This window comes from Cetorhinus maximus, chromosome 11, assembly GCF_964194155.1.
Source record: "Cetorhinus maximus chromosome 11, sCetMax3.hap1.1, whole genome shotgun sequence".
In the NCBI taxonomy this organism is placed as follows: Eukaryota; Metazoa; Chordata; class Chondrichthyes; order Lamniformes; family Cetorhinidae; genus Cetorhinus; species Cetorhinus maximus.
The window spans coordinates 120,739,871-120,765,662 of record NC_135889.1 but is presented as its reverse complement, the minus strand read 5'-3'; the positions used below and the strand labels follow the sequence as shown (position 1 = coordinate 120,765,662).

The 25,792-nt window shown below is 47.5% G+C and overlaps 2 protein-coding genes across 3 annotated transcripts in view; both read right to left on the bottom strand.

Annotated features, from left to right (window-relative positions):
* Nucleotides 1-13,557, bottom strand: part of dnajb2 (DnaJ heat shock protein family (Hsp40) member B2) — a 151,879-nt gene extending 138,322 nt beyond the window's left edge. The window contains exon 1 of the mRNA XM_078552700.1: nt 13,544-13,557. The gene's annotated coding sequence lies outside the window, so the exon portion shown is untranslated. The remainder of the gene's footprint in view (nt 1-13,543) is intronic.
* LOC144686882 (tubulin alpha-1D chain) overlaps nt 1-25,792 on the bottom strand; it is a 917,839-nt gene that overhangs the window by 23,485 nt on the left and 868,562 nt on the right. The gene's annotated exons all lie outside the window — the stretch shown is intronic.

The following is a 25,792-nucleotide window of genomic DNA, read 5'->3' as shown; positions in this document are numbered from 1 at the left end:
TATTCAGTCACACATTCCTTTGCTTCTGTGGGGCTGTGTTTAAAGCATTATGTTCCCGGGTGCTAGACAATTTCGTAGGTGGGTAGAAAGAGTGGGAAGAAGAGGCGGGAAACTGCTGCAGGTTTCAATTCTAATACACCATGTATCTCTTTATTTCAAGGTCGGTGAGTCGTCCTTGGTGCAGGCTGAGGCCAAACCTGTCTCTGAAGAAGAAGAAAGTTCACTCATCAAAGAGGAAGCAATCTTTCTATCATAAAACCAAAGTCCTGTAATGATTCGACAATCCATTTACAAAACACAGCAGGGAACAATAGTCAAGACTCCTTAGGGAGTAACCATACCCCCTCAGGTCAAGCAGGAGGATTGTGATTGACCATGGATGGAGGCCATTCAGCCCATTGTGCCTGTGCTGGCCCTTTGAAAGAGTTACCCAATTAGCTCCACTCCGCACTCGCTCTTTCCCTTATTGTCCTGCAAATTTTTCCTTTTCAAGTATTTATCCAATTCCCTTTTGGAAGTTCCCATTGAATCTGCTTCCACCGCCCCTTCAGGCAGCGTCTTCCAGATCACAACAACTCACTGTGTAAAAATATTTCTTATTTCCCCCTGGTCCTTTTGCCAATTATCTTAAATCTGTGTCCTCTGGTTACTGACCCACCTGCCACTAGAAGCAGTTTCTCTCTACTTACTCTATCAAAACCCTCATCATTTTGAACACCTCTTCGTCTTCTCTGCTGTTAGGAGAACAATCTCAGCTTCTCCAGTTCTCTCCACATAACTGAAGTTCTTCATCTCCGGTAACGCTCTGATAAACCTCCTCCGCACCCTCTCCAAGGCATTGTCATCCTTTCTAAAGATCCAGCGCCCGCAGTCGGATGCAATACTCCCACTGAAGCTGAGCCAACGATTTGTAAAAGTTTAGCGGAATTTCCTTGAAATTACAGGGGTGAAAGGGTGAAAGTTCAGCTCGGTTGGGAGCCCTTTGGGACTGAAAGTTATAATTTCAGCCACGCTCTGGGATGGTTGTGGCCAACAGCGGGAGTTGATCGGTTTAAGCTAGGCTAACGCTCTGTCGCTGTGCTGAGGGAATGCTACTTTGTCCAATTTGAGCGAGAAGTGATCTCATTGAAACAAGATGGTGAAGGGGGCTTGACAGGCTGAGAGATTGTTTCCACTGGCCGGGCGCTCTAGAACACGTTGCGGGGGGGGCGGCACATTCTCAGGATGAGGGATCATTTAAGACTGAGAGGAGAAATTTCTTCACTCAAAGGGTTGTGAATCTTTGGAATTCTCTGCCCCAAGGGGCTGCGGGTGCTCCGACATTGATTTTTGGTCTCTCAGGGAATCAAGGGATAAATGGTGTGGTTAGGGGAAGTGGAGTTGAAGCCCAAGATCAGCCATGATCGTATTGAATGGTGGAGCAGGCTCGATGGGACATGTGGGTTTACTCTATTTCTTGTGTCCTTATGTTGTTATGATATGTTTATAGGGTGAGATGAGGTAGCTACTTGTGGGCGGAGGCGTGCCCCGTAATAAATGTAACATCAGTATAGACCTGTTGGGCTGAGTGGCCTGTTTCTGTTCTGTAAGTGCTTTGTAATAATATGTAACCAGCTCCACCATAAGACCATAAGACATAGGTGTAGAAATTAGGCCATTCGGCCCATAGAGTCTGCTCCACCATTCAATCATGGCTGATAAGTTTCTCAACCCCATTCTCCTGCCTTCTCCCCATAACCTTTGATCCCCTTACCAATTAAGAACCTATCTAACTCGGTCTTAAATACACTCAATGACCTGGCCTCCACAGCCTTCTGTGGCAATGAATTCCATAGATTCACCACTCTCTGGCTAAAGAAGTTTCTCCTCATCTCTGTTCTAAAAGGTCTTCCCTTTACTCTGAGGCTGTGCCCTCAGGTCCTAGTCTCTCCTACTAATGGAAACATCTTCCCCATGTCCTCTCTATCCAGGCCTTTCAGTATTCTGTAAGTTTCAATCAGATCCCCCCATATCCTTCTAAACTCCATCGAGTATAGACCCAGAGTCCTCAAACATTCCTCATATGTTAAGTCTTTCATTCCTGGGATCATTCTCGTGAACCTCCTCTGGACCCTCTCCAGGGCCAGCACATCCTTCCTGAGATACGGGGCCCAAAATTACTCACAATATTCTAAATGTGGTCTGACCAGAGCCTTATAAAGCCTCAGCAGCACATCCCTGCTTTTATATTCTAGTCCTCTCGAAATAAATGCCAACATTGCATTTGCCTTCCTAACTACCGACTCAACCTGCAAGTTAACCTTAAGAGAATCCTGGACTAGGACTCCCAAGTCTCTTTGCACTCCAGATTTCTGAATTCTGGAGAATTAGAAAATAGTCTATGCCTCTATTCTTCCTACCAAAGTGCATGACCTCACACTTCCCCACGTTGTATTCCATCTGCCACTTCTTTGCCCATTCTCCTAACCTGTCCAAATCCTTCTGCAGCCTCCCCGCCTCCTCAATACTACCTGTCCCTTCACCTATCTTTGTATCATCTGCAAACTTAGCTAGAATGCCCTCAGCTCCTTCATCTAGATTATTAATGTATAAAGTGAAAAGTTGTGGTCCCAACACTGACCCTTGTGGAACTCCACTAGTCACTGGCCGCCATCCTGAGAAGGACCCCCTTATCCCCACTCTCTGCCTCCTGCCAGACAGCCAATCTTCTATCCATGCTAGTACCTTGCCTCGAACACCATGGGCTCTTATCTTACTGAGCAGCCTCCTGTGCGGCACCTTGTCAAAGGCCTTCTGGAAGTCCAAGTAGATAACATCCATTGGCTCTCCTTTGTCTAACCTACTCATTACCTCCTCAAAGAATTCTAACAGATTTGTCAGGCATGACCTCCCCTTGATAAAGACAGATTAGTTGTTAGGTTTAGGCTGTTAGTTTTATGGTTGTTTGTGGGACATTGTTGGATGGAAAATGGCTGCTGCATTTGTCTCATTAAAAGTCGCTCCGTGGCAAAAGTAGTTCTTTATTGAGATGCACCGAAACTTTACAATAATTTGACAAAGCTACTTTTAAATACTCCCGCGAGTGAGCGGGAAGGAGCCAATTCTTTGCCTCAATGAGGCATTTCAATGCTTGAGTCAGTGTGAAATCGCTTAGTGGTGGCAACAGAGGTAGGAAACTGCGCGAAAAGGGAGTGCAAAATGCCACGGAGATGAGTTACTGGCTCGGAATATGGAGTTGCACCAAAGGGTCAGATTCATGCACAGGTCACGAGGGAAACCTTTGACCAAACCGTGGGATTATTGCAGCAAGGAAGATTTGCCTTTCCATAGCTCCTTTCTTGACTTCAGGACGTAGTCCCAAAGTGCTTCATAGACAATGAAGTGCTTTTGAAGTGTCGCCACGATTGTAAAATAGGAAAAATGCCACAGCCAATCGATACACAGAAAGATCCCACAACAGCAATGTGATAATGACCAGATAATCTGTTCCAATCGCTTCTCATTCTTCTAAACTCTGGAAAATGTAATCCTGGTCTACTCAATCTCTTCTCATAGGACAATCTCCTCATCCCAGAAATCAGTCCAGTGAACCTTCGTTACACTGGTTTAAAGGGAATTGCATCCTTCCTCGGTGTAGTCACTGCTGTGATGTAATGTAGCAGCCAATTCAGCAAACTCCTACAAACAGCAACGTTATAATGACCAGATAATCCGTTTTTTGGTGATGCTGATCAAGGGATAAAAGATTGCCAGGATACCAGGGATAACTTCCCTGCTTTTCTTCAAAATACTTTAAAAAAATTCATTCATGGGATGCAGGTGTCGCTGGCTAGGCCAGCATTTATTGCCCATCCCTAGTTGCCCTTGAGAAGGTGGTGGAGAGCTGCCTTGTTGAGCCGCTGCAGTCCATGTGGTGTAGGTACACCCACAGTGCTGTTAGGGAGGGAGTTCCAGGATTTTGACCCAGCGACAGTGAAGGAAGGCGATATATTTCCGAGTCAGGACGGTGAGTGGCTTGGAGGGGAATTTCCAGGTGGTGGTGTTCCCATCTATCTGCTGCCCTTGTCCTTCTAGGTGGTAGTGGTCATGGGTTTGGAAGGTGCTGTCTAAGGAGCCTTGGTGAATTCCTGCAGTGCATCTTGTAGGTGGTACACACTGCTTCCATTGTGCATCATAAGGTCCACCTTCCATCATAAGGTCAGAAGTGGGGATGTTCGCTGATGATTGCACAATGTTCAGCACCAGTCACGACTCCTCAGATACTGAAGCAGTCCATGTCTAAATGCAGCAAGACCTGGACAATATCCAGGCTTGGGCTGACAAGTGGCAAGTAACATTCACACCACACAAATGCCAGGCAATGTCCATCTCCAACAAGAGAGAATCTAACCATCACCCCATGACGTTCAATGGCATTACCATCTCTGAATCCCCCACTATCAAAATCCTGGGGGTTACCATTGACCAGAAACTGAACTGGACTAGCCATATAAACACTGTGGCTACAAGAGCAGGTCAGAGCCTAGGAATCCTGCAGTGAGTAACTCACCTCCTGACTCTGTTCGTTGGTGGCGGGGGGAGTGAACATTTGCAGAAGGGGTGCCAATCAAGTGGGCTGCTTTGTCCTGGATGGTGTTGAGATTCTTGAGCATTGGGGGAGTTGCACTCATTCAGGCAATTGGAGAGTATTCTATTACACTCCTGATGTGTGTCTTGTAGATGGTGGACAGCCTTTAGGGAGTCAGGAGATGAGTTACTCGCCACATTACCTTACCTCCAACAAGGCAATGTGCTCTCAGTGCTGCACTAGGAATGTCAGCCATGCTCCAGCCCTGGGGTGGGACATGAACCCAGAACCTTATGATTCAGAAGTGAGAATGTTACCAACAGAGTTACATCCTCAATGATACAGTGGATTGACCTACTACTAATGTCAGGCCAACAGGCCTTCGCTCCCTGTTTCCTCTCTCCCTCCTTTCTAGAATAGTGGGTTTACGTTTGCTACCCTCTGGTCATTGGGGATTGTTCTAGAACCTAGGGAATTCTGGAAGATCAAAACCAGTGGATCCACTATCTCTGCAGCCACCTCATTTACACCCTAGGATGCAAGTCATCAGCTCCAAGAACTTGTTGACTGTTAACTCTATTAATTTAGTGGTGTAGCGGTAATGTCACTAGACTAATCATCCAGAGGCCCAGGCTAATGCTCTGGGGACAAGGGTTCAAATCCCACAACGGTAACTGCTAGAATTTAAATTTCAATGAAAATAAACCTGGAATGTAAAGCTAATCTCAGTAATGGTGACCGTGAAACTATCATCGATTGCCATCCCTTTAGGGGAGGAAATCTGCCATCCTTCCCTGGTCTGGCCGACATGTGACTCCAGACCCACAGCAAATGTGGTTGGCTCTTAACTGCCCCTCAGAAATGGTCTAGCAAGCCACTCAGTTCAAGGGCAATTAGGGATGGGCAACAAATGCTGGCCTTGCCAACGACACCCACATCCCATGAAAGAATAAATAAATTTCTCCATTACTTACTCCCTTCCTAACTGCATCGTATCCACATGGACTGCTCACCGCCACCTTCTCTAGGACAGTTAGGGATGGACAATAAATGCTGGCCTAGCTAGTGACACCCACATCCCGTGAAGCAATTTAAAAAATATCTTTGCGCATATTAATTTCTTTAAGTTCCTCATTCTCGCTAGACCCTTGGTTTCCCACTATTTCCAGAAGGTTTTTTTTGTACCTTTTATGATCAGAGAATCGTATAGCAGAGGAAGGAAGCCATTCAGCCCTTCAAAGACTGTGCTGGCTATTTGAAAGGGCTATCCCATTAGTTGCAATCCCCTCCTCTTTCCCCATTGATCAGTGTGGAAATTAAACCCGGCCTTCACCTTCCCAGCACTGCACAGGCGGGCAACGTGGTGCCACCTGCTGGAGGCCGGCATTCATTGCACCACAACACAACAAACAGCTGGCATTCGCATAGCACCTTTAATGTGGTAAACCGTCCCCGGGAGCTTCGCAGGAGCGGTTATCAAGCACCAGGGGCCTGCTGCTTTAACTCAATATTGCTGATTCCAGCGCGCTATGCTGCTTCCTGTCACTTTTAGTCAAGATCGAGTTAGGCATGAACCTAACCGTGCATTCTGAGCCTACAAGCCTAGGGTTATAACTGCAGGTTGCATTTCTGGTGGCACTTACTGTGACCGTGTTGAGACCAGTGAAACTGGACACAGGAAAATAGGCACTTATCCCCTTACCAAGGGGACTGAATAACAGATCCCCAATATTTGACCTTAGCTTAAAGGTTTAAATTATGATGACAGGTTGCATAACTATTGCTTATATTCCCTTGAATTTAAGGTGGTTGAGGAGAGAGCTAATTGAGGCTAAAAACATGAAACCAATCGATTCAGAAAAGCTGTTTCCTCTGGCGGGGGAGTCTAGGACGTTTGACAAGAGGAGAGGGGATTCGAACGGTCGAAGGACCAGATTTGAAGGAGTAAAAGCAAAATATAGCGGATGCTGGAAATCTGGGATAAAAACGGAAAATGCTGGAAAAGCTCAGCGGGTCTGGCAGTGCCTGTGGAGAGAGAAGCAGAGTTAACGTTTCGAGCTCCTATGACTCTTCTTCAGGGATTTGAAGAGTGCTGCGAAGGACAAAAGGAGTTCGTCTAATTATTACTCATCCTGTCGGAAGGTGCACCTCTGGATTTTGAGTAAAGGCTCTTCAGCCAGGATTTTACGGCTCCGCCGCGGTGTGTCTCCCCCTGGTGGATGCGGTGGTGAGCCATTTAAATCTCCATTCAGTTCGGCGGGTCCGTAATAACACCACCCCACCCCCCCTCCCAGCGGGAGGTGCCGTAAAATCCTGGCCTTAGCGTTAGCCGCGATCATGGAGAAGCAGCTTTATTCTGAACATCCTCCCGACTGAAGGAAACACAGCGCAGTGGTTAGGATCTTGACTGCACAGCTTCAGGGGGCGGTGGAAGCAGATTCAATCATGTTTTTCGAAAGGGGGATGGATAATTGTCTGAAGAGAAAGAATAAAAAACGGCAGGAATACACGGGGAGGGCAGGGGTGCGGGGCTCGCTGAGTTGCTCTTGCAGAGAGCCGGCCACAGGCACGACGGGCTGAATGGCCTCATTTGGCGCTGCCGCCGTTTTGTGATTCGATATTTCCTGTGTTACCTTCTCCCAATACCACGCATCGTTTCCAAGGCAATGGCTCCCAGTGCTGGTAAAATCACTTCAAATCAGTGTAAAAGCAACAAGTACCTACAGTTACATAACACCATTAGTGCAGCAAAAATAGCCCAAGGTGCTTCGTAGGAGTGTCATCAAAATATGATATCGGGTCGCATGAAGAGATGTTAGGTCGGGGGCCGATAGTGTTGCAAAGGATGAAGGGAGAGGTAAAGCGGGAGCAAAGGTTTCGCAATGGAGTCCCAGAAGCCAGGGCCCAGGCTGCTATAAACATTGTTACCAGAGGTGGAGGAATGAAAATCGGGAATTTTAAGACCAGAGAGCGACACAAAGAGACAGGAGGTCAGGTGACCAAAAGCTTGGTCAAAGAGGTGGATTGTTAGATGTACTACTTGTTGGGCAGTCTAAAACTAGAAGTCATGAATATAAGGCGGTCACTAAAAAATCCAATATGGAACTCATTCCCACAGTGGGTGGTTGAGTTGAATAGTGTAGTTTGAATGTAGAGATAGAAACAAAAAACGAAAAACTACTGCGGAGGCTGGAAATCCAAAACAAAAACAGAATTACCTGGAAAAACTCAGCAGGTCTGGCAGCATCGGTGGAGAAGAAAAGAGTCGACGTTTCGAGTCCTCACGACCCTTCAACAGAACTGAGTATAGTTAGGAGAGGGGTGAAATATAAGCTGGTTTAAGGTTGGGGGGGGGAGAGAAGCTGGGGGGTGGGGTGGTGGTTGTAGGGACAAGCAAACAGTGATAGGAGCAGATAATCAAAAGATGTCACAGACAAAAGGATCAAAGAGGTGTTGAAGGTGGTGATATTATCTAAGAAAATGTGCTAATTAAGAATGGATGGCAGGACACTCAAAGTACAGCTCTAGTGGGGGTGGGGTGGAAAGACTGGCAAGGTATTAGTTGTAGATTTAAAAATAATGGAAATAGGTGGGAAAAGAAAATCTATATAAATTATTGAAAAAAACAAAAGGGAGGGGGAAGAAACGGGGTGGGGATGGGGGGAGGGAGTTTAAGATCTAAAGTTGTTGAATTCAATATTCAGTCCGGAAGGCTGTAAAGTGCCTAGTCGGAAGATGAGGTGCTGTTCCTCCAGTTTGCGTTGGGCTTCACTGGAACAATGCAGCAAGCCAAGGACGGACATGTGGGCAAGAGAGCAGGGTGGAGTGTTAAAATGGCAAGCGACAGGGAGGCTTGGGTTTTTCTTGCAGACAGACCGCAGGTGTTCTGTAAAGTGGTCGCCCAGTTTGTGTTTGTCCTCTCCAATGTAGAGGAGACCGCATTGGGAACAACGAATGCAGTAGACTAAGTTAGGGGAAATGCAAGTGAAATGCTGCTTCACTTGAAAGAAGTGTTTGGGCCCTTGGACAGTGAGGAGAGAGGAAGTGAAGGGGCAGGTGTTGCATCTTCTGCGTGGGCATGGGGAGGTGCCATAGGTGGGGGTTGAGGAGTAGGGGGTGATGGAGGAGTGGACCAGGGTGTCCCGGAGGGAACGATTCCTACGGAATGCCGCCAGGGGGGGTGAAGGGAAGATGTGTTTGGTGGTGGCATCATGCTGGAGTTGACGGAAGTGGCGGAGGATGATCCTTTGAATGTGGAGGCTGGTGGGGTGATAAGTGAGGACAAGGGGGACCCTATCATGTTTCTGGGAGGGAGGAGAAGGCATGAGGGCGGATGCGCGGGAGATGGGCCGGACACGGTTGAGGGCCCTGTCAACGACCGTGGGTGGAAAACCTCGGTTAAAGAAGAAGGAGGACATGTCAGAGGAGCTGTTTTTGAAGGTAGCGTCATCAGAACAGATGCGACGGAGGCGAAGGAACTGAGAGAATAGGATGGAGTCCTTACAGGAAGCGGGGTGTGAGGAGCTGTAGTCGAGGTAGCTGTGGGAGTCGGTAGGCTTGTAATGGATATTGGTGGACAGTCTATCATCAGAAATTGAGACAGAGAGGTCAAGGAAGGGAAGGGAAGTGTCAGAGATGGACCATGTGAAAATGATGGAGGGGTGGAGATTGGAAGCAAAATTAATAAATTTTTCCAAGTGTTTGGTATAGTAAGGGTTAATGTGGGGCTGGAGAACAGCATGATTCAGACAGGAGACAGAGTTGTATGGAGAGACTTGAGTTGAAGTCAACATAAAGTTAGCTCCTAGTTTGGCCTATACTTTGTACATATGTGTATAGTTATGTGTTACCAACAAACATTCAGGTATATGGGGGTGTTCAGGTAGAGGCAGTACCCTTGTATTTTCAGTCAGCTGCATCCTACTTGTAGCATGGACTGGAATCACCGCTCCTCATCTACACCCAACTCTCACTGCTGGCTTCAAGCACCACAACCTGGCACACTGGGTGGAATCGTCCCCGATTTGCACTAAGTGCGGTAGCGGGTGGGAAAAATTACATTTTACCCGCCGGCCGCAATGGCGGCTTTTCACGCTGTATTGTCCCAAACCTGCCGCATTAATTATCCATTTCTGGGAAACACACCATTTCCATGGTGGGTGGGCTCCGATTCGCCTCCCACACCGTTTCCTCGCCACTTCATCACGCCAGGCATTTAAAGTCCAGCCGCACTCAGTCCTTCCAGCCCAGGACTGCAGCTAAGAAGACATGGCCCCGAAAGGCGAGAAGACTGCAGCCCTCGAGCTCCTTTTGGACACCATGGAGGCTCCGCTGTGATGTCCTGTGTCCCCACTATGGCCACAATAGGTCCAACGATCTCACCACTCCCACTTGGTAGGCGATGGCAGTGGTGGTCAGTGCCAATGCTGCACAGGAGAGGTTGGCCATCCAGTGCAGACAGAGGTTGAATGATCCCATCCGTGCTGCCAGGGTAAGGCAGCCATCTCATCACTCTAAACTCACACACCCACACACCCATCACACATTCACTGGCATCTCACTCACTGCCAGCTCAAGGGACATCACCACTCACTCTCTCACACACACCCTCACATCTCCATCTGGCCTCATCTCCTCTGGAGACTGCCTCCTCAGCCCTCACCCTCTTGCACAGACCAACATGAGCTCCCACACACACCCTGGGATACCCACCCCCCCCTTCCCCAGTACAGCCCTCGCCCTGCAGCCTCTTCCCTTTCCTGAGGCCACTTCTCCCCCCTCCCCAAGCAAGCCCTAGCCCTGCAGCTGTTGAAAAGCCACCCCCGCCTTACGGCTGGTCTGGTAGGTAGAGACCTGCCCATGAGCCCCCCTAAAAGTGATGTGGCGCTGCCTGTGAAGCCTGGCGCTGATGCCCGCGAGTGCTGCCCGAGGCAAGGTAGACAAACAAACCTTGAAGTCCCGAGAGAAGTGCAGCTCACCAGGTTATATATGCTGTTGTGAAAGATGTTGGTATGCTTTCCCGCCAACGTGCGCGGATGATCCAGCGAGGAGGGGGGTAAGTCCGGCGGGCTGGCCTTGTAATGATAAAAGCCGGTGCATTACAATGAAATTCCCAACGTCCAATGGCAGGGAATGCGGCTCGCCATGGACGGGCTGAGTGGACAATCGCAAACTGGCTTCATGACGTCGTGAACCTAATGTTTGGCCTTCTCGCCATATTGTCCGCTCCCGCCACCCAACACGCCCAACGCCAGCGGGCACGGAAAATTCCGGCCACCGTCTCAACTGACGACCAGAATGTTTTGAGGGGAAAAATGATGAACATCTCACCACCTGGGCGGATGTCTTCCTGGGCGGATGTCTTCCTGGGCGGATGTCTTCCTGGGCAGATGTCTTCCTCGACAATGATGATGGGCAGGGTGGAAGGATCCCATGTGGCTGAAATGACCATCATCTCCTGGACCAAAGGTGTTCCACACCATATTGCATGGACTACAGTGGATGGTACACTAGCTATGGATAAAATAGCAAGAGAAGGAGGGTCACTTCAAGACTCGGTCGGCAGGGAGAGGGAAACTCTGAATCCAAACCTACGGGTTTGGAGACCTCGCTGTCGCTTTCCTCATTCGCTGGGCCACAACAGATGAGCTCCAGGCTTAAAAGGGTCGGGGGGAGGTGGGGGGGTGCAGTCAGTGCTAACTGTACCCCACCTTGAAGTTCCACTGCGCAGGCAGGAAGGAGAAAATGATCCACCCAACAAGAAAGTCCCATAGCGCCAGGAAAGGGGTGAAAAGGGCAGGTGTAAGGTGACACTGGCAGTTGCAGTTCCAATCCTGCCAGCAGGCGGCTCAGGATATTGTCCATTTTGATGATGACCTGGAGACGACATCATCACTGGGAAGCACCCTGCGCGATGAAGGGGCCTTCTTGAAGAGCAGCACTGAATTGGAGAGAGGCCTAGGAAAGGTGACCTGAACAAGTGCCCGTCTCCCCACCACCCAATGGGCATCTCTCAACACAGCCAAACTGTGGCAAACTCCTCACCTCACTTCAAAAGGTGGGGAAAAGGAGAAAAATTCAGACACCAGCCCAAGGAGCGTGAGAATAACGCACGGCTGTAACAGTCGCTCCCAGCGATGTTTAACCCCGGTGGCCCACGAGCTAGCCAGACCTGGCATCGATATAACGGCTCAGAATGAGATCTGCCTCTCAGAGCAAGGCAGCCTGACAGGACACAGCACTGCTTACACCCTCTTCTGGTCAAGTAGACCTCAGGGTGGAACAACGCCTTCTTGGTGTCAGCTTCATGGTGAAGAAGATTATCGCCACTAAACCTTCGAGCCGGCCAATCGGCCATTCTGTACACACCATGAGTCTGTGCCCCCTCCTCTCTAAAGTCAGCAGCATGCAACTTTCGTCAGTGTTTATGCCCCAACCCTGAAGGCTAACCCAGCTGACAAAGTTAACTTCTACACAGATCTCCATGAACTCACCCAGAATCCCCCTCCCTAGGATAAAATTGTCACCCTGGGCGATTTCAACAGCAGAAATCGGCCGTGAAGCCAGACATGGGAGGGAGCGCTCGGAAACCATGGAGTTGGAAAGGGTAATGAAAACGAGTGCCTACTCTTGGAACTCTGTGTGGAACGCAGCTGCCTATATCTAACACCTTCTTTCAACAAAAGGATCGCTCCAAGAACACATGGGTACACCCTCGCTCTAAACACTGGCACCTGGTTGACTACATCTTGGTACGCTAGTGTGACCTAAAGGACATCCTGCATACCAGAGTCATGCCCAGTGCCGACTGTCATACAAACCACTGGCTCGTTTGCTCAAAACTGAACTTCCATTTCAAGCCTAAGCCCTAAGAACCAACCTAGAGACAGCCCAACAAAGTAATCTCAACCTGCAAACCTCACCTTACAGAGATAGCTATCAACTGGAACGCCCTGATCTCACTGCTGATTCCACTCGAGAAGAACTCTGGGAACGCGTCAAAAATTCTTTCGAGTTATCAACAGTCACAGATTGCAACTCTATCGAGTACAATCACAGTTCTTGGTTTTCCAGGAGTGGAACACGAACCCACAACCCTCTGATTCAAAGGCGAGGGTGCTATGAACTGAGCCACAGCTGACACCCCTGGGAACGCGTCAAAGCTGCAGTACTGGATACTTCCAATGAAGTGATCGGACCCCGCACCAAGAACAGGGATTGGTTGGATGAAACCGACAAGGCATTCCAAGGTCTGTTAGCAATAAAAAGGTCACCTCATCAGGTTCAGCTGGTTCAGCCAAGAGAAAAGGACAGTCTAGCGTCAAGCATGCAGCGCCCTACAGTGTAAACTGAGGAACATCCAAAATGACTGGGTGGATCACACTTGCAGAAACATTTCAACTGTATGCTGATATTGGCAACATGAGAAGCTTCTATGGAGCAATAAGGTCTGTCTACAGGCCAGCGTATCAAACCCAAAACCCCCTGAGGAGTGCCGATGGCAAGACACTACACATCGACAAGGGGTCGGTCCTGGATTGCTGGTCAGAGCACTTTGACAATCTCTTCAGTGCCAAGCGCACAGTGCACGATACTGTCATCAACCGCACCCAACAGCCTGTCAAAGGAGAACTGGATGAGGGCCCAATTCCGGAGGAAACTGTAACCGCTGTCAACCGAGTCTCAAGAGGTTTTATAAAACTAAACATTTATTAATTAAAAGATTGTGAACACATACGTATGTCTACAAGTTACTATGATAATAACTTCAAAAAATCCCCTAATTAATCTGACTCTCAGTTACACCTCCATTAAGGCAACAGTACAACACATAGATTTAAACAGACCCTTGGCAAAGCACGCTCTGGACAGTCACATTCAAAATTAATTTCTTTCAGCTCTAGACCCTTGCAGGCAGTGGTTTGAGGCTTACAGGCTGGAGGCTTTAGATCTTAGAATCCCTCCTCTTTTACCAACAGCTTTCTCTTCCTTTATATATATTTTCCTCTTTGAATGCAAATCCTTATTGTATCGCTAGGCTTTTTGAACTTTACCTCTTCTGGCAATAAAACCCCTTTCATAACACCAAGTTTTATTAGTAAGTTTTGGAAAAAGTAAACACATTGTTTGGCTTCTTCTGGCTAAGTGTAACATTTCACCTATTCTTTTGAATAGTTTATTTAAAAATGCAAATTTCCCCCTTTACACTTCACCTTGTAACTTCCCTGTTTTCCTAATTAACATTTCAAACCTATTTATCTTCTATACATCAACGCCTCTAGACCAGCTGGCTTTAACCCAATTAAGACACATACATAGACACAGACACCCACTAAAACTCTATTTTAAAATAATTTCCAATAACATTACAGACATTGTTATATCTTCTTGATACTGAGTACCGATATCATGTCTGTGGTGCCTCTATTTGCTCTGAAGCCACACTTACCTTCTGGGAGGTTTTCTTCCGTGATGGTAGGCACAAGCATGTTCAGAAGTATTCTAGCCAGGATCTTCCCTGTAATAGAAAGGAGGGTGATCCCAAGATACTTGGAGCAGTCTGACTTTTCTACTTTGTCTTTGTACAAGGTGATGGTAGTGGCACCATGAAGATTCTGTGGTGTTCTGCCCTTCCCAGCAGGTCATGACTAACTCCTGGAGCATGGTATATCAGGCAGAGGCCACCATGTTTCAAGGCTTTGGGTGGGATTCCAATGACTCCAGGAGTTTTATTGCTCTTCACCTCTTCATGTCTATAATGTTATGGAAATTATTTTAGAATAGAGTTCTGGTGGTGTCTGTCTCTATGTGTGTGCCTTAATTGGATTAAAGCCAGCTGGTCTAGAGGTTTGAAATGTTAATTAGGTAAACATAGGGAAGTTACAAGGTGAAGTGTAAAGGGAGCAATTTGCATTTTTAAATAAACCATTCAAAAGAATGGGTGAAATGTTACACCTAGCCAGAAGAAGCCAAACAATGTGTTTATTTTTTCCAAGGCTTACTAATAAAATTGGTGTTATGAAAGGGTTTTATTGTCAGAAGAGGTAAATTTCAAAAAACCTCATGATTCAATCAGAATTTACATTCAAAGAGGAAAATATGTATAAAGGAAGAGAAGGCTGTTGGTAAAAGAGGAGGGATTCTAAGATCTAAAGCCTCCGGACTGTAATCCTCAAGCCCCTTCTGCAAGGATCCAGAGCTGAAAGAAACTCATTTTGAATGTGACTGTCCAGAGCGTGCTTTGCCAGGGGTCTGTTTAAGTCTATGTGTTGTACTGTTGCCTTAATGGAGGTGTAACTGAGAGTCAGATTAATTAGGTATTTTTTTAGAAGTTATTATCATAGTAATTTGTTGACATACGTATGTGCTTACAATCTTTTAATTAATAAATATTTAATTTAATTTTATAAAAACCTCTTGAGACTCAGTGGTCTTATTATAACTGAATTCAAAGCCTGCATCTCCAAACATACAAATTGCAAAAATTGGTTGTGACAGTTGTTTCAAGTTTCCCTCGGATTTGAACAACTCAGCATTTACCGTCGACTGTGTCACAATACTCAGGTAAATACAAGAAGACTGTCCTGAGCAAAACAAAGGCCTGTATGTCACTTCAGTAGATCTCACCTAGGCATTTGACACTGTAAGCAGAGATGGACTTTGGAAAATCCTTGAAAAACTTGGATGTCTGCGCAGGTTCCTGGCCATGGCGAAGCAGCTTCATGAACACCAGTATGGGCAAGTCAAGCACAACGGCGACCTCTTAAGTCCCTTCCGCATCTCCAATGGCGTGAAGCAAGGATGTGTGCTGGCCCTGACCTTATTCACCGTATCCAGCACCATGACACTGCAGCAGGCAACGGAAGACCTTGAGGAGGGAGTTAATGTGTGCTTCTGGACTGGTGGAGGTTTTTCTCAACATCAGGCATCTTTAGACTCACACATAGACGCAAGGAAAGCTCGGTCCATGAACTTCTTTTCACCAATGACTGCACTGTCCTGGCCCACGGTCAGTCAGAGCTGCAACGTATAATAACACATTTCTCCACAGCAACACAATGCTTCATTCTAAAAATCAGTTTAAATAAAACTGAAGTCCTGCATCAGCCTGCACCCTGAGAAGATTATAACACACGAAGCCTTGTCATCGAGGGAACCTGTCAAGCGATTTACCTAGAGGGGGAGTGTCATCTCGTTTGATGCCACCATAGATAAGGAAGTGGGCAATAGGCTTTCAAAAGCAAGGGACACATTCGGCCGACTCTACAAACGAGTGTGGAGCCACCACAGCCTCAGAGCACAGAGCAAACTCAAAGTGGACAAAGCCGCAGTGCTCATCGCTCTGCTGTATGGTGCCGAGTTATGGGTCCTGTACGCCGCTGTCATGTACGCCTTCCAGAGCACTTCCATCAGCGCTGTCTCCGCAACATCTTCCAGACCTGTTGGCAGGACCACATCACAAACATTGAAGTCCTGGAAGCAGTCAACATCACCAGCATCGAGGCCACCTTCCTGCAAAGCCAACTGTGTTGGGTGGGTCACATTGCCCGGATGGACGACAGTCGCCTGCCCAAGATCGTGTTGTACGGGCAGCTGACCACTGGTAGACGGAGCAGAGGAACCCCACGGAAGCATTTCAAGGACTCCCTGAGGAAGTCCCTCTCTGTGTGCCACACCGACCAGCGCCACTGGGAAGCGCAGGCCATAGATCGTGATGCCTGGAAATGCAACATGGGGAGCACTACAGACACCTTTGACACTGAGCAAAGAGCCATCAGGAAAGAGAAGAGGAGGAGAGGAGTAGGGCTAATCACCCCCAGCGGCGACTGCACCTTCACCTGCACCCGCTGCGGGAGAATCTGCCGGTCACTGAGAGGCCTGACCAGCCACCAGTGGGCCTGCAACCGATGAGTACAACCTCCTAAAAATCGTCGTCCACAAAGGAATGCTGACAGAGAGAGACCAATAAACACTGCCGTTCAACCTTACAAGCCTCTGAACCTCTTAGTGAGACTGACTGAACAAACCCTCACCACATAGTGGCAGCTAATGAACGAACCCAGAACCAAAGAAGCTGGTGAAGGACCTGGAACCTGAAAAACTGAAGGAACGGCAGCCTGACCCGCTTGAAGTGTACCTGGGCCGAAGACGCAGCCAGAAATCGCCTGAAAAGAAGCTCCGTTGCAGATATGGAGGCTGGAAGGGGAGAGGAAAAATCCACTGTGCAGCTGGGGGACTCCACCAGAGCATGTGGAGGCCCAATGTGAATCTCCATCGATCGCTAAGTCAAAGGACCGAGCAAGGGTGAGCAAAAATCAGTTCTAATGCTCAACTAGGCTTTAAAAGTCTTCAGGCTATTAATCAAGGGGAGGCAAATTTAAGGGGGGGACGATGCCGTAGTGGTACTGTTGCTGGACCAGTAACCCAGGGGCCCAGGGTAATGTTCTGGGGACCCGGCCATGACAGATGGTGCAATTTGAATTCAATAAAAATCTGGAATTAAAAGTCTGATGATGACCATGAAACCATTGCTGATTGTTGTAAAAACCCATCTGGTTCACTAATGCCCCTTAGGGAAGTAAATCTGCCATCCTTACCCAGTCTGGCCTACATGTGTCTCCAGACACACAGCAATGTGGTTGACTCTTAAATGCCCTCTGAAATGGCCTAGCAAACCACTCAGTTGTATCAAACCGCTACAAAGTCACAAAAAAGGAACAAAACCGGACGGAGCACCCGGCATCGACCTAGGCACCGGAAACAACAACGGCAAACTCAGCCCTGTCGACCCTGCAAAGCCCCCCTCTCTAACAACTGGGGGCCTGTGCCAAAATTGGGAGAGCTGTCTCACAGGCTAGTCAAGCAACAGTCTGACATAGTCATTCTCATGGAATCATACCTTACAGATAAGGTCCCAGACACCACCATCACCATCCCTGGGTATGTCCTGTCCCACCGGCAGGACAGACCCAGCAGAGGTGGCAGCACAGTGGTATACAGTCAGGAGGGAGTTACCCTGGGAGCCCTCAACATCGACTCCAGATCCCATGAAGTCTCATGTCATCAGGTCAAACATGGGCAAGGAAACCTCCTGCTGATTACCACGTACCGCCCTCCCTCAGCTGATGAATCAGTGCTCCTCCATGTTGAACACCACTTGGAGGAAGCACTGAGGGTGGCAAGGGCGCAGAATGTTCTCTGGGTGGGGGACTTCAATGTCCATCACCAAGAGTGGCTCGGTAGCACCACTACTGACTGAGCTGGCTGAGTCCTAAAGGACATAGCTGCTAGACTGGGTCTGTGGCAGGTGGTGAGGAAACCAACAAGAGGGGAAAACATACTTGACTTCATCCTCACCAACCTCCCTGCTGCAGATGCATCTGTCCATGACAGTATCGGTAGGAGTGACCACCGCACAGTCATTGTGGAGATGAAGTCCCACCTTCACATTGAGGATACCCTCCATCATGTTGTGCGGCACTACCACCGTGCTAAATGGGATAGATTTCGAACAGATCTAGCAACTCAAGACTGGGCATCCATGAGGCACTGTGGGCCATCAGCAGCAGTAGAATTGTACTCGAACACAATCTGTAACCTCATGGCCTGGCATATCCCCAATTCTACCATTACCATCAAGTCAGGGGATCAACCCTGGTTCAGTGAAGAGTGCAGGAGGGCATGCCAGGAACAGAACCAGGCATACCTAAAAATGAGGTGTCAACCAGGTGAAGTTATAAAACAGGACTACTTGCATGCCAAACAGCATAAGCAGCAAGTGATAGACAGAGCTAAGCAATCCCACAACCAATGGTTCAGATCTAAGCTCTGCAGTCCTGCCACATCCAGTCGTGAATGGTGGTGGACAATTAAACAACTCACTGGAGGAGGAGGCTCCACAAATATCCCATCCTCAGTGATGCAGGAGCCCAGCACATCAGTGCAAAAGATAAGGCTGAACATTCGCAACAATCTTCAGCCAGAAGTGCCAAGTGAATGATCCATCTCGGCCTCCTCCGGAGGTCCCCAGCATCACAGATGCCAGTCTTCAGCCAATTCAATTCACTCCATGTGATATCAAGAAACAGCTGAAGGCACTGGATACTGCAAAGGCTATGGGCCCTGACAATATTCTGGCAATAATGCTGAAGACTTGTGCTCCAGAACTTGCTGCACCCCTAGCCAAGCTGTTCCAGTACAGCTACACACTGGCATCTACCTGGCTATGTGGAACATTGCCAAGTATGTCCTGTACACAAAAAGCAGGACAAATCCAACCCAGCCAATTACCGCCCCATCAGTATACTCTCCATCATCAGTAAAGTAATGGCTTAGCAATAACCTGCTCACTGACGCTCAGTTTGGGTTCTGCCAGGGCCACTTAGCTCCTGACCTCATTACAGCCTTGGTTCAAACATGGACAAAAGAGCTGAACTCCAGAGGTGAGGTGAGAGTGGCTGCCCTTGACATCAAGTCATGATTTGACTGAGTTTGGTATCGAGGAGCCCTAGCAAAACTGGAGTTAATGGGAATCATGGGGAAAACTCTCCGCTGGTTGGAGCCATAACTAGCACAAAGGAAGATGGTTGTGGTTGTTGGAGGTCAGTCATCTCAACTCCAGGGCATCACTGCAGGAGTTCCTCAGGGTAGTGTCCTAGGCACAACCATCTTCAGCCGACTCATCAATGACCTTCCTTCCATCATAAGGTCAGAAGTGGGGATGTTCACTGATGATTGCACAATGTTCAGCACCATTCACGACTCCTCAGATACTGAAGCAGTCCATGTCCAAATGCAGCAAGACCTAGACAATATCCAAGCTTGGGCTGACAAGTGGCGAGTAACATTCGCGTCACACAAGTGTCAGGCAATGACCATCTCCAACAAGAGAGAATCCAACCATTGCCCCTTGATGTTCAATGGCATTAACATCACTGAATCCCCCACTATCAACATCCTGGGGGTTACCATTGACAAAAACTGATCTGGATTGCCAAACAAATACTGTAGATACAAGTGCAGGTCAGAGGCTAGGAATCCTGCAACGAGTAACTCACGTCCTGACTCCCCAAAGCCTGTCCACCATCTACAAGGCACAAATAAGGAATGTGATGGAATACTCCCCACTTGCCTGGATGAGTGCAGCTCCCACAACACTCAAGAAACTTGACACCATTCAGGACAAAGCAGTCCGCTTGATTGGCACCACATCCACAAACATTCACTTCCTCCACCGCACAGTAGCATCAGTGTATACCTTCTACAAGATGCACTGCAGGAGTTCACCAAGCCTCCTTAGACAGCACCTTCCAAACGCACGACTGCAACCATCTAGAAGGACAAGGGCAGCAGATAGATGGGAGCACCACCACCTGGAAATTCCCCTCCAAGTCAGTCACCATCCTGACTTGGAAATATATCACCGTTCCTTCACTGTCGCTGGGTCAAAATCCTGGAACTCCCTCCCTAACAGCACTGTGGGTGTACCTACACTACATGGACTGCAGTGGTTCAAGAAGGCAGCTCACCACCACCTTCTCAAGGGCAACTAGGGATGGGCAATAAATGCTGGCCCAGCCAGCGAAGCCCACATCCAATGAATGAATAAAAAAATTTTTGGGGAGGGGGGCTGGAGAGATTAACGAGCAGTTAATGACAATTATCACATCGTTATGAGGGAGCTTGCGCTGTTTATTATTAGATGGTAACTGTCTGTGGCGAGTTTAATACGTAATTAATGCACAAATGTGGCAACTTCATGAACATCACAGGGAGGCTGAGTACGAAATGCTGTTTTTGCAAGGCTCATGGTGGAGCAGTTCAAATTATTCAGCATCTTGTGATTTGCAGTTCATGGGATATCTCTCCCTCGCTACATGCTGCTGAGAAACTTGCACATTTAAAACGACGTGCATTGTTAAGGCACTGTTAGTTTTTTCAGCAAAGCCTGGCCCATTATTTACTTTGGCAATATCCACTGCATTCATCCACTAGGTGTCAGATTCCCATTGCTGCTATGTAAACCATATGGAAAGATTGAGTTATTCAACGTTCAGATATTTTCAGTCAATTTAAAACTGGGATTTCTGTTTCACCAAGGGCGTTGTTGGGGGAGGGCCAGAAAAACATTGAACATGTCATTAACAAAACCCCTATGTTGGTTTTCCCACGTTGTTCACCCGCCAGCAACAAGCATCCCCAGTGTAGTAAGAATAGCCTCTGAATAAAAGCAAGACTTCTTATTTAAATATATCGCATTTGCGGCCAACGTGGTGTATCGATGTGGTGTCCCTGCGAGCGATGGAGATCAGAACTCTCCTCTTTTCCCCAGCCCCTCAGTGTGATACTTCCTCTCTCCCTTTAGTTTCTCATTTTTGTAAGCACTATTCAAACATGCAGTACCCTAATAAGAACTGAAACCAACTGCCTCTACATTTTAAAAAAAAATATAAAGTCTGATAAGTGGCAACATCTTCAGCAATGGTGGAAAAAAGGGGAGAGAACTGAGTAAGAATTTCATGATGGGGGGGGAAAGAATTCTGAGCTTTATCTTCCTATCTCCTTTCATGGGATGTGTTACCGGGTAAACTCTGCCAAACGTTGCCCATCCCTAATTACTCTTGAACTGAACATTTCAGAGGGTCAGTTAACAGTCAACCACATTGCTGTGGACCTGGAGTCACATGTAGGCCGGACCAGGTAAGGGCGGCAGATTTCCTTCCCTGAAGGACATTTGTGAACCAGATGGGTTTGTTCATGGTCACCATTGCTGAGACTAGCTATATATTTCAGAATTATTAATTAAATTTAAATGCCAGGGTTGGGATTTGAACCCATGTCCCCCAGAGCATTAGCCTGGGCCTCTGGATTACTAATCCAGTGACATTGCCACTACATCACAGGTTAGGATGCATCACAGGAAAACCTGTGTGAAACTAAGCAGAGGATTTACAGCATTACTCCAAGACTGCTCCTGGCACTTCATTCAATGGAACCCAAAATCAGGCACTCTGACCTAAATAGCAATTGCTGATCCTCGTGGCACCTCCCTTTGCTGTGTTGACGCAGCTCTTGTTTTCTTCAAGTGTGTTGTTTTACCACGTTTAAAAACAATAGCTTAAAAAATTGGGTTTCTGCACACGTGCGGAGAAGTGTGCATGCTCAGACAGGTATCAGCGGCCATCTTTGCGGTCACCTTGGCGTTGGCAGCAGACACAGTGATTTAAATGATGCTTTTAACGGCCACCTCCATCTCAAAGCTCTTTACAGCCAGTGCAGCACTTGTGAAGCATAGCCATTGCTTAACTGCAGGAAACTCAGCAGCCAATTTTTGCACAGCAAGCTCCCAAACACGGCAACGTGACAATGATCAGATAATCTGTATTTCTGATGTTGATTGAGAGGCAACAATCAGCCAGGACACCAGGGGGAACCCTTTGGCACGTCTTAAAAGATCCTTCAGTGTTACTTATATGTCCCCCACCCCGAGAGGGCAGGCAGACCCTCAGTTTTTATCCTCCTAGGATGTCAGCCTAGGTTCTGTGCTCAATTCGCTGGACTGGGACTTAAAACGCTCAGCGTCCTGACTCCGAGGTAAGAGTGTTACCCACGTAAACCATGGGCCAGAGTCCAACTGAATGCTGGAGATTTGGAGACAGTCCTGAAGATGTGATCTCTCACCAAGGCCCTTTGCAACTGCAGTATAAAGCTGTCTATATTTTTATACACTATATATACATGGCGTATAAAATAAATATATGGATAGATATATTTTATACGTGATTCCCTGTTGGATCCTGTACCCTGGTTTGTTGGGACTTAAGGATCTGGGTTGCATGCTTGTTTAGGGGGGGGCCAAGTTGGTCCCATCGGCAGATTAGATCAGTGGACCGTCTGTAGAAGAAACATATTCTGTTTATTTACTAAAGGAACTCAACAGCTACACGTGTGTGCTTACAACTCAAAACTCTGTCTTTACATTTCAGACGCTAACTCAGGACAACTGACTACAGAAGTAGCCCCTGCTACTCTGCTATTGGATACCAAGATCATGTGATCTTTCATTATACCATTCTCCTTAAAGGTATATTACACATCAGATGACTACATTCCCCCTTGCAATAAATGGCAACATTCCATTTGCCTTCCTAATTGCTTGCTGTACCTGCATACCTTGGCAATATTCTGGTAAATCTGCATTACTGTTATGGGCAGGGGAGAGGGAGATAGACTGAAAACCCCCCCCATTTCCTTTCAGTCCGTGATCAATGGAGTTTAATTTTGATAAGACTGATGTGCGTTCCCAAACCCCCATTAGTGTGCGGTCAATTTAAAAGTCACCATCAACAGACGTTCATGGATTTAATCCAGGATTATTATTTATTCACACACTCACCCCAGAAAGTCTATGCTATGTCAATCACACAACACATCCCCAAGAAGAAGGATAAAAGCAAAATATTACAGATGCTGGAAATCTGAAACAAAAACAGAAAATGCTGGAAAAACTCAGCAGGTCTAACAGCAACTGTGGACAGAATAAAACACCCAGAGTTAACGTTTATGAGAGTCATACGGACTCGAAACGTTAACTCTGCTTTTATTTCTCTCCCCGCAGATGCTGTTAGACCTGCTGAGTTTCTCCAGCATTTTCTGTTTTTGTTTCACACCCAAGAGCGATGCATTTAAAGAAGGTAGAGCACTACAAGTATTGAAACCAAACAGAATAGTTAGCAGTTCACAGCTCTTGAAGAGTCCAGTGAAGGAGGGAGTTTTTCCATTCTGGAATTGAAATTCAGGTAAGTTCAAATGTCTGGGGTCAAACCCAGGTTAACTGCAGGTTCCTTTGAAGTAAAGGCTTCAGTAGGTCATGCAACAGGTCCTGTTGGCTGTTGTAACCGGAGGTCCAATTCCTTACAGGTGAACTCGGAGCTGTTCGAAAGAGGTTGGAGGAGGCTTTTAAAAGACTTTAAGCCTCACAGGTCATGAAAAGGCAAGATGACACAGCCTTTCAATGCAGCTGTGATATTGTTGCTAGTGTTCTGCAGACTGCCCAGTCTCTCTCTCCCTCAGCCTTTAGATAAAAGGATTTCAACATCAGATGGCAGTTTCGATCACATGATGAATGGCCATCGATACACGAGTGATGGTGTGTCATAGTGAAGTAGGAGTTTCAGTCCCGTTGTAAAAAGCCATTGATTTACAATAGACGGTAGATAATGATCTTTAGCACTTCATTGTGGATAGGCAGTCTCAATAGCCCACCTTTGTCATAGGGGTCAGAGAGTCTGGGTTGTCCCTATATTTTGGAGTAAGCCTTGACAATAACAGGTGCGAAATTCCATAGATAAGTGCAGTTTCAGATCTCAAGGGAGACCTCTGTCCGTTATAATCCAATTTGGAACTTCCCAGAAAGCTTGATGAACTGTTGATGTTGCAAAAGTCAGGTGGCCCCCTTGGCAGCCATCTTACAGTCCACCAGGGTCCATTTTAAAAGGAATAGAGTTTTGTTTTAAAATTGTCATAGTTTCATGTCCGCACTGATGTGATAGTTACACTCTCTGTGTCGATCCTCTGTAGGTTATCAATTCTGGTGGGGTGCATACCTAGAGTTTTCCTCGCATGACCTCCCACCTTCAACGGCCCTACACCCACACTCTCATTGGTCTACTCTCCAGGTACACTACCTTCCCATGGCCAAGTAAAAAGGGAGAGACTCTTTGGGGAAAATTTTATCCCATGGATTAGGGTTGAGTTGGAATTAATGGAAAAAAATCTCAAACTCGAACCCAACCTGCCTCGACATGCCCGCTTCTGGTTTTAATGGGGATTATTGGCAGTGGCAGCAGAGTGGCTGCCTCTCGATCCAAGGATGATGTCTACCCAGGGTCGCGGTGTGTGCCATGGGTCATCATGTGACTGGGCAGGCCATTTCTCCACCTGCAGGTCTTTGGGCACCTGGGACAGGACACCCCATGAGGTAGCGCGATCAGGAGTGCAGGGTTTGCTTCCTTTTCTTTCCTTCTCTGCCGCTGATCTGCCTCATCGTTAAGACGTTGGGACTCAAAGTGTGATGCAACTTGATGGACAAGTTGTCACCGTTTTGAACGATTGGTAGCAAGCTCCTCCCAATCATTAATCTCAATGCTGCTGCGCTTTAAGGGGAGTTTCAGAGTGTCTTTGAAGCCTAATGGGGGCAGAAAGGAGGTGGCATCTGTGTGGAGTACCAACCTTCTCTGAGGAGATGATCCACGCATTTGAATATTTTAATGAGGCTGCATGCTTCAGATTTTTTTTTCTTTTCCGGCTGGCTGTGTCTCACCAAATATCCCAGCAGCTAAAGGGAGTCTAGATCTGCTGGGTGGATGAGGTAAGTGCTTTTCCAGCACTGCTTGTGGGCCAAAAAGAGCAGGGTTGCTCCCCTCAGGCTCATCAAGCGCCCTTGTTAACTTTCTCAGTGTTTGGACCGTCCTCTTCTCTCCCACCTCGATCCAATGCTCTCCCCAAAGCCTGTGATCTTCTGCATCCCTGTGACCTCCTCAGGGCACCACCGTCTTCCCCTTTGCCTCGCTGGTCTCTCCAGGATCCTGCGAGCTTTTCTTTCTCCAGACCTATCCGACCCCCTGCACCACCCACCCCCTCACCACCCGCCTTGCAACCTTCTCTCCTCCTCACCCAACATCGCTGGCCTCTCCCTCAATGCTCTCCACTGTCCTCTCCCTCCGAGATCTCTCCTTCCCTCCTCTCCTATCCTCAGCTGCAGCTTGGAGCCACTGTCCTACCTGCCCAGCTATCATCTAGCTTCTCAATATGACTGATAGCGGCTGGAAAATGGATTCCAAAGTTGCCAATCAGGCCTTGCCATTAAATTCATAAAGACCTGAGGGACACGGGTTCTTTGGGGTTTCCTAATCATCAACCTGCACACTGCCCCACACCAGCTCTCTCCCCACTTTTGAGAGAACTTGATACTTTCCTCCCCCCCACCCCAAAAAATACACAACTAAGTGCACAGGAAAGTTGGGCCTTAGTTACCCCGTTGGATTAACCTTGACTGTTGATGAAACAGACCCCATCTCAACAACAACTTGCATTTATGTAGCGCCTTTAATGTAGTTAAAAAAGTCCTGGAGAGCATCTAAGGAATGATTATCAAAGCAAATCTGAGATTGAGCCACATTAGGAGATATTTGGACAGGTGATCAGATGCTTGGGCCACGTGCCAAG